The sequence below is a fragment of the Chiloscyllium plagiosum genome, chromosome 46 (assembly GCF_004010195.1).
Source record: "Chiloscyllium plagiosum isolate BGI_BamShark_2017 chromosome 46, ASM401019v2, whole genome shotgun sequence".
Lineage (NCBI taxonomy): Eukaryota > Metazoa > Chordata > Chondrichthyes > Orectolobiformes > Hemiscylliidae > Chiloscyllium > Chiloscyllium plagiosum.
In genome coordinates, this window is record NC_057755.1 from 3,108,852 (window position 1) to 3,118,904 (window position 10,053).

Below are 10,053 nucleotides of genomic sequence, written 5' to 3' on the forward strand. Positions count from 1 at the left end.
AGGACGTTGAACCCATCAACAAAGACGGCATACTTAAACTACTGGACTTGTGCCCCAAAACCAACAGCCACACTCAGGCAACACTCACCAGAACGAAGGACCCGATACCCAGCATGAGCAAAACTAATGTACTGTACAAAATCCCATGCAAGGACTGCACAAAACACTATATAGGACAAACAGGAAGACAGCTAACGATCCGCATCCACGAACATCAACTAGCCACGAAACGACACGACCAGCTATCCCTAGTAGCCACACACGTAGACGACAAGCAACATGAATTTGACTGGGACAACATTACCATTACAGGGCAAGCGAAACAAATAACAGCCAGGGAATTCCTAGAAGCATTGCACTCATCCACAAACTCCATCAACAAACACATAGACCTAGGCCCAATATACCGGCCACTACAGCGGACAGCTGAAACTGACAACCGGAAGTGGCAGGGACAGGCTACTATAAATGCCGGAGGAAACACCACAGAAGCGCTTCACAGGAGGCTCCCAAGCACTGAGGATGTCACCTAGACAGGGGACGAAACGTTTGCAACAAAAACTTCCAGCTCAGCGAACAGAACCACAGCAACAAGATTGGATAGGTTTGAGGATGACAAAGAGGAGGTTTTAGCAATTTTGGAAGATCTGAAAATAAAGAAAGCCCCAGGCCGGACAGGATTCTCTGGAAGCACGTGAGGAGATTGTGGAGCCTTTGGTTTCGAACCTAATGCCATCATTGTTGACAGGAGTAGTGCCAGAAGACAGCAAATGTTGTTCCCTTGTTTAAGAAGGGGAATCGAGACAACCCTGGCAATTGTAGGCCAGTCAGCTTCACTTTGGTTGTGGGTAAGGTGTTGGCAAATGTTATAAGAGATAGGATTTATAATCATTTAGAGAGGGATAATTTGATTAGGGATAGTAAACATGGTTTTGTGAAGGATGGGTTGTGCCTCACTAACCTTACTGAGTTCTTCGAGAAGGTGACAAAACAGGTGGATGAAGGTAAAGTGGTTGATGTGGTATATATAGATTTCAGTAAGGCATTTGATAAGGTTCCACACAGTAGGCTATTGCACAAAATAAGGAGTTTTGGGATGAAGGTGATTTAGCGGTTTGGATTAGAAATTGGCTCGCTGAAATAAGACAGAGTGTGGTGGTTGATAGGAAATGTTCATCCTGGAGCTCAGTTATCAGTGGTGTGCCACAAGGATCTGTTTTGGGACCACTGCTGTTTGTCATTTTTATCAGTGATCTGGATGTGGGCGTAAAGAATGGGTTAGTAAATTTGCAGATGACACTATAGTAGGCAGAGTTGTGGATAGTGCTGAAGGAATTTGTGGGTTATTGTGGGACACAGATAAGACACAGAGATGGGCTGAGAAGTGGCAAATGGAGTTTAATGCAGAAAAGTGTGAGGTGATTCACTTCGGAAGAAGTAACAGGAATGTAGAGTACTGGGCTAATGGTAAAATTCTTGGCAGTGTAGATGAACAGAGAGATTTCAGTGTCCAGGTACATAAATCCCTGAAAGTTGCCACACAGGTTGATAGGGCTGTTAAGAAGACATACGGTATGTTGGCATTTATTGGTTGGGGGGATTGAGTTTCAGAGCCATGAGGTCATGCTTCAGCTGCACATGACACTGGTAAGGGCGCACCTGGAGTATTGTGAACAGTTCTGGTCACCACATTACATGAAGGATGTGGAAGCTTTGGAAAGGGTTCAGAGGAGATTTACTGGGATGTTGCCTAGTATGGAGGGAAGATCTTACGAGGAAAGCCTGAGGGAACTGAGGCTGATTTCGTTGGAGAGAAGAAGGTTGAGAGGCAACTTAAATGAGACATACAAAATAATCAGAGAGTTAGATAGGGTGGACAGTGAGACCCTTTTTCCTCAGATAGTGAAGGCTAGCACGAGGGGATAGATCTTTAAATCTATCACCCCTCAATTTAGGACAGATATCAAGGGTAGATTCTTTCCTCAGAGAGTAGTAGGGGTATGGAACGGCCTGCCTCCAACAGTAGTAGTCTCGCCAATGTGAAGGGCATTAAAATGGGCATTGGATATACAGATGGATAGTAATGGAATGGTGTAGGTTAGATGGGCATCAAATTAATTTTGCAGGTCAGCACATCGAGGACCGTGCTGTAACGTTCTACGTTCTATGTTCACTGTTTGAGACTGGTTAGGGCAATTGGGTGGAGGTTGGTTTGCGTGGTCTAAATGGTGACCATGCATCCGTTGTCGATTGGCAGAAAAACCTGTCTGGGGTGTGCCCTGTGGGAAAAGAAACTTCTGGCTGATATTTGATTCCAGACCCACAGCAACGTGGTTGATTCTTAACTGCCCTCTGGGCAATTAGGGGTGGGCAATAAATGCTGGTCTAGTCAGAGATGCCTCATCCTGTCAATGAATTCTTTTAAAAAAGACTATTGCGTGTCACTTTCAGATTAAAGGTAAATTGTAGAAATATTATACAGATTAAAAACTAAAGGACCAGTCGGAAAGTTTAGAAAAACAAATTAATAACTATGTAAATAAAATGAAGATGCAAGGTCAGGCAGTAATTTGGGAGCTGTTGGATAGCATTGTGGTATATTGGATCTGGTAATGGTTAATGGGGAAGGTTTACTAATCACAACATGATAGAATATAACGTTCAGTGAGAGAGTGAGGAGCTTAGGTCGGAACCAACTGTGTTTAACTTAAATAAAAAGAATTACAATGAAATGAGAATCGTATCAGCAAAAGGGAACTGCGCAGATAAATTAATAAGAATGACAGCAGCTGAGGGAGTGCTGTGCTGTCGGAGGGTCAGTGCTTAGGGAGCACCGCACTGTCAAAGGGTCAATACTGATGGAGTGTCGCACTGTCAGAGGGTCGGTACTGAGGGAGTGCCACACTGTCAGAGGGTCGGTACTGATGGTGTGTCGCACTGTCAGAAGGTCGGTACTGAGGGAGTGCCACACTATCGGTGAGTCAGTACTGAGGGAGTGCTGCATTTCGGAGGGTAGGTACTGTGGGAATGCCCCACTGTCGGAGGGTCTTACAAAGCGAGCACCGCACTCTCGGAGGGACAGTACTGAGGGGGCACTGCACTGTCTAAGGGTCAGTACTGAGGGACTGCTGCACTGTCAGGTCAGTGCTGAGGGAGCGCCGCATTGTCAGAGGGTCAGTACTGAGGGAGCGCCGCACTGTCAGAGGGTCAGTACTGAGGGAGCGCTGCACTGAGCGCCGCATTGTCAGAGGGTCAGTGCTGAGGGAGCGCAGCACTGTCAGAGGGACAGTACTGAGGGGGCACTGCACTGTCTAAGGGTCAGTACTGAGAGACTGCTGCACTGTCAGGTCAGTGCTGAGGGAGCGCCGCATTGTCAGAGGGCCAGTGCTGAGGGAGCGCCGCATTGTCAGAGGGTCAGTGCTGAGGGAGCGCAGCACTGTCTGAGGGTCAGTACTGAGGGAGCGCCGCACTATCAGAGGGTCAGTACTGAGGGAGCGCCGCACTGTCAGAGGGTCAGTACTGAGGGACTGCCGCACTGTCAGAGGGTCAGTGCTGAGGGACGGCCACACTGTCAGAGGGTCAGTGCTGAGGGAACATTGCACTGTCAGAGAGTCAGTGCTGAGGGAGCGCCGCACTGTAGGAGGGTCAGTGCTGAGGGAGCACCACACTGTCAGAGGGTCAGTGCTGAGTGAGCGCCGCACTGTTTAAGGGTCAGTGATGAGAAAGTGCTGCACTGTCAGAGGGTCAGTACTGAGGGAGCGTTGCACTATCATAGGGTCAGTGCTGAGGGAACGCCGCACTGTCGGAGGGTCGGTGCTGAGGGAGTGCTGCACTATCAGAGGGTCAGTGCTGAGGGAGCGCCACACTGTCAGAGGATCAGTGCTGAGGAAGCACCGCACTGTCAGAGGGTCAGTGCTGAGGGAGCGCCGCATTCTCGGAGGGTCAGTGCTGAGGGAGCGCCGCACTGTCGGAGGGTCAGTGCTGAAGGAGCACCGCACTGTCGGAGGGTCAGGACTGAGGCAGGCTGATTACAAAGCAAGTGGTTGCTGCTGAGATTGGTTCTTTCAATCTGGGAGGATGAGGTCACTTTGTCTGCCTGCCTCAACCTGACTCTGAGAGGATGCAGGCTGACAGCTCTTCAATGTGTGTCTGATATTTCCTTACGCGACAGAAACAGAACTTGTTTGAATTGCCGGAGGCAAGAAAACTTTGATGAGCAGTGTGTTATATGACACAGTATCAGCTTGTGAAAGCTTCAGGAATTTACATGTTTTGAAAAACACATTTAAGCTTGAATCAAAATTCTCACACACTTTCCAACCTTACAGCGCTGAATCTCGGAAAGATCTCTCCCCCATATTCCCACTGACCTCACCCCAGCTCCATCACCATCTGTCTCCTGTCAATCGTTCCCTTTCCAGTTTATCTTAGAGAAAGTGAGGACTGCAGATGCTGGAGATCAGAGTTGAGAATGTGAGGCCACATTGCTGAAGGGTTTATGCTCGAAACATCGATTCTCCTGCTCCTCGGAAGCTGCCTGACCTGCTGTTCTTTTTCAGCACCACATTCTTGACTTTCCAGCTTATCTGCAATTCCACTGCAGAGGGTTCTGATTGCCTGAAGGAGCAGACTCAATGTGTTCCATACCCTAACCCCTCGATTGACCCTGCCTCCCCCACACTCTGAGGCAGCAATTTCCAGACCCTAACCCCCTCGAGTGACCCTGCCTCCCCCACAACACTCTCAGGCAGCATGCTCCACATCCATTCTCAAGTGTCATGGTGATGGGACATGGGGAGATAATGGTCTATTGGTATTATCACTAGACTATTCACCCAGGGAGAGAGTGAGGAACTGCAGATGCTGGAGATCAGAGTCGAAGAGTGTGGTGCTGGATAAACAGCTGGCCAAGCAGCATCCGAGGAGCAGGAGAATCGAGATTTCAAGCAGAAACCCTTCATCATCTTCCTGATGAAGAGCCCATGCTCAAAATATCGATTGTCCTGATGCTGCCTGACCAGCTGTGCATTTACAGCACCACACTCGACTCGAGACTGTTCATCCAGTCCTAGGATCTTGGGACCCAACTGTTGCTACACTGTTAATTCTATGATCCAGGGAATGTTCTGGGGAAGTGTGTCTGAATCCCACCACTGCAGGTGATGGAATTTAAGTGCAATCATAGAATTCTATTGTGTGGGAACAGGCCACTCAGCCCATTGAGTCCACACCGATCTTTCTGAAGAGAATCCCACCCAGACCCACTCTCCCACTCTATGCCTGTAACTCTGCATTTCCCATGACTATAATCCAACTAGCCTGCACTGCCTTGACATGAAAAACCGCCTAACCTCCACATCTTTGGACTGTGGGAGGAAATCCACGTAGACACAGGGTGAGCGTGCAACCTCAACTCAGAAGGTTGCCCAAGGGTGAAGTCGAACCTGGGTCCCTTGAACGCTGTGAGGTAGCAGTGCTGACCACTGAGCCACCTTGTCGCTGCTGTGCCATACATATCTGGAATGAGAGTTTAATGATGGCCATGAAATCATTGGCGTTCATCAAGAAAAGCCCACCTGGCTCAGTAATGGCCTTCAGGGAAGGAAATCTGCCATCCTCACCTGATCTGGCTTGCATGCGACTCCAGAACCACAGCAATGGCCAAGGAAACCAATCATTTGTATCAACAGTGAAGAACTCCCAATGAAGTGAATCCAGGTGGAACACCAGGCAATGATCGAGGCACTGGAAAAGACAACAGCAGAAATAGCCCTGCTGATCCTGCAAAATCCTTCACACCATCATTGGGCACCTCGTGCCAACATTGGGAGAGCTGTCTCACAGACTAGTCAAGCAACAGCCTGAGACAGTCCTAAACTTACAGGCAAGGTCCCTGACACCACCATCCCTGTTCCTGGATAGGTCTTGTCCCATCAGCAGCACAGACCCAGGGGAGGTGACAGCACAATGGGATACACTCAGGACGAAGTTGCCCTGGAATTCCTCAACATTGACTGCGGACCCCATGAAGTCTTATGGAATCAGGTTAAATACAGGCAAGGTAGCCACCTATTGATGACCACATGCAATCCTCCCTCTTCTGATGAATCATTTGCCACCATGTTGAACAACACTTGGAGGAAGCACTGAGGTTGCAGAATGCAATCTGAGGGGGGAGTTTCAAGGTCCACCACCAAGAATGGCTCAGTAGCTACACGACTAATCAAACTGGGTGGGTCTTAAAGGGCATAGCTGCTAGACTGGGTCCGCGGCAGGTGGTATGGGGAACTGACAAGAGGGAAAAAACAGACATAAACTCATCCTTACCAAATACCAGCTGCAGATACATCTGTCCATGATACCAGAGTGACCACCACATAGTCCTTGTGGAGACAAAGTTCTGCCTTTACATTGAGAATAGCGACCATTTTGCTGTTCATACTTGAAGAATTTGATTTGATCACCCCTTAACCTTCTAAACTCAAAAGAGAACACGCTTAATTTGTGTAATCTCTCCTCATAATGCAGCCCCTGAAGTCCAGGAATCATTTTTATAAACCTGTGTTGTACTACCTACAAGGCTAATCTATCCTTCCTAAGGTGTGGTGCACAGATCTGCTCACAGTACCCTGTGATACTTTAAACTTCAGAATTTAATAACTGCTCAGGGATTGAAAACAAATAGCAATAACTCTTTTTTTTCTGGAATAAGCTGTTTCCTGCTGGAGGAGCTCACTACATGGGACCTTAGCTAATCCCAGAACTCTGTTATAAAAATGCTAACTCCTGATAACAAAAGGGATGAATGAAACTGTAGACCCGACACAATCACCTCAACAGCCAAAATCACTTATATCCAAACACGGGCTTTCTTCACTCGGTGTTAACATAGCCATCGTTACAGTTACTGCACCCCAATTTTTAAGCCCAGCAATATAATCAAATCCCTACCTAATAGATTACTTCCAATGTCAGGAATATATAGTAATTGTCCTATCACTTCCTCATCATTTCTTCTAATTAGGGTTGGTTCAAAAATAGGCACCAAGAATTCTTCGCCTTTTACTCCAGAAACCTTAAGATACTCCTTAGTCAATTTAACGCCGCTAGGTCTAAAACTTAGGGATGACCGTGCCGCTCCCGTGTCCACCAAAAATACTGTCTCCTCCCCTTCAGGTCCCACCTTTAAATTTATCAAAGGTTCCCGGTGGGTCTCAGGAGGAAGGAACCCCTGACTCCCCTAATCTTCATCTAAGGTCATGAGGGAAACGGCTTCCTTTTCTCGTGCTAATTCCGGGCATTCCCGTTTAAAATGCCCCACTTTCCGTTAGCACTGCTGTCTCACAGCGCCAGAGATCCGGGTTCAATTCCTGCCTCGGGCAACTGTCTGTGTGGAGTTTGCACATTCTCCCTGTGTCTGCGTGGGTTTTCTCCGGGTGCTCCGGTTTCCTCCCACAGCCCAAAAATGTGCAGGTCAGGTGAATTGGCCATGCTAAATTGCCCGTAGTGTTAGGTGAAGGGGTAAATGTAGGGGAATGGGACTGGGTGGGTTACTTTTCGGAGGGTCGGTGTGGACTTGTTGGGGCCGAAGCGCCTGTTTCCACATTGTAAGTAATCTAATCTAATCTATTACCAACATCTCAACCATGTCAGGTATATGTATAACTGGGGCGATGGCAACACAGTGGTGATGTCACTGGATGGCCTATACAAATAATCTGGGAACTTCAGTTCAAATCCCAGTACGGCGGCTGGTTGAATTTCATGGGGTGGCACAGTGGTTAGCACTCACAGCACCAGGGACCAGGGTTCGATTCCAGCCTCGGGTGACTGTCTGTGTGAAGTTTGCACATTCTCCCCGTGTCTGCGTGGGTTTCCTCTGGGTGCTTCGGCATCCTCCCATAGTCCAAAGATGTGCGGGTTAGGTGAACCGGCCATGCTAAATTGCCCATAGTGCTAGATACATTAGTCAGAGGGAAATGGGTCTGGGTGAGTTACTCTTCGGAGGGCCAGTGTGGACTTGTTGGGCCGAAGGGCCTGTTTCCACACTCTAGGGAATCTGAAAAAAAAAGGTAGTGGAATACCCGTTTTTAAATAACTGTTCTTTTCAGACACCGAAAGCAAACGTTAGCCAGCTGAACGGCAGACTGGGTATTGGATCAGGCTGAGCAGACCGATATGCAAACCGGTTAAATTTAAAACAAAACCAAAACAACTGCGGATGCTGGAAAACACACAAAACCAGATATTGCTGGCAAAGCAAAACTCAGCAAGTTTGGCAGCATCTGTGGAGAGAAATCAGAGCTTTTTTAAAAAAATTTCAAAAATGCACTTCATCCATAAAAATATATGCATACACATACATAGTCACTGAAACAGTTCGGTTCTGTCCAGGAGTATATGAACAAATAAACTCTGGGGTTTGACTCGACCCAGCAAACAAACTGAAGGCATCTCTTATTTGTACAAGACCATGTTCACACACATCGCAGACACCAGGGTGTCCAATAACTGAACCCCCACCCCCACAATTTCAGCAGAAAGACCGTCGAGGGCCTTATATCTCTGTGAAACCTGTCTGACTTGTTCTGATAGACGTCTGAATGATTCCTGCCTGGTCCTGGAGGAACTGATTGTCCTCTGCTCGCCCTCCCAAATGGAGGGGGGAAGCCAGTATCAAAGATGGCGCCCTCCACTCCAGCCTCAGCACGGCATCGTCGCCATCTTTGATACTGGCGGAACGGCTACGGTCTTACGTCCCTCCCAAGCAAACAATCCACTCCCCCCCCACCTCCGCCTGGAGGGGAACGAGGGTCCCGGGGATGGAGGGTAACACCCTCCTCCTGTAGGTGGGGGTGTGTGGTAGTGAGGGTTTCGGGGATGGCGCGTAACCCTCTCCCCCTGGGAGGGGGGGGGGGTAGTAGCGAGGGTCCTGGGGATGGAGGGTAACTCCCTCCCCCTGGGGGGGTGGTAGTGAGGGTACTGCGGATGGAGGGTAACCCCTCCCCCTGGGGGGGTGGTAGTGAGGGTACTGGGGATGGAGGGTAACCCCCTCCCCCTGGGGGGCGTGGTAGTGAGGGTCCCAAGGAAGGAGGGTAACCTGCTCCCCCTGGGGAGCAGGTACTGCTGATCCTGGGGATGGAGGACAGCCCAGAGTGCTTTCAGCAACAACAACCCGAGCCAGAGGAAACTGGTGCCTCTCTGGCCGGGAATATCGGCGGCCGAGGGTGGGTGGGGGCAGAGGTTTGGTAACACGGGTGTGGGTGGAGAGGGAGGCGATCAGTAATACCAGCCAGGAAGGGCGGATCGGTAACTTGGGAGGGAGGGTATGGGGTGTGGTGCTGACTGATTGGTAACTGTTGAGGTGGGAGGGAGGCATTGGGGTGTTCAGTAACCACCTGGGAGAGGGGTGACTTGGATGTCACCATCCCTAACCACTGACGGTAATCACAAACCCAGTCACCATCCCTAACCCCTGACAGTAATCACAAACCCAGTCACCATCCCTAACCACTGACGGTAATCACAAATCCGGTCCCCATCCCTAACCACTGACGGTAATCACAAATCCGGTCACCATCCCTAACCACTGACAGTAATCACAAACCTGGTCACCATCCCTAACCACTGACTGGTCACCATCCCTATCCCCTGACAATAATCACAAACCCGGTCACCATCCCTAACCACTGACAGTAATCACAAACCCGGTCACCATGCCTAACCCCTGACGGTAATCACAAATCTGGTCACCATCCCTAACCCCTGACGGTAATCACAGTCCTGGTCAATTAAGAATAACAGGATAGAGGGAGCCTGATTGTCCTGTAGTGAGGGCCAGGCCAAAGGCTAGGCATCAGAAGGGCCAGTGGAGGAGGAAAGTGAAGGTTGGTATTCAGTGATCCAGGTAAAAACAATGACTGCAGATGCTGGAAACCAGATTCTGGATTAGTGGTGCTGGAAGAGTACAGCAGTTCAGGCAGCATCCAAGGAGCTTTGAAATCGACGTTTCGGGCAAAAGCCCTTCATCAGGAATACAGGCAGTGAGCCTGA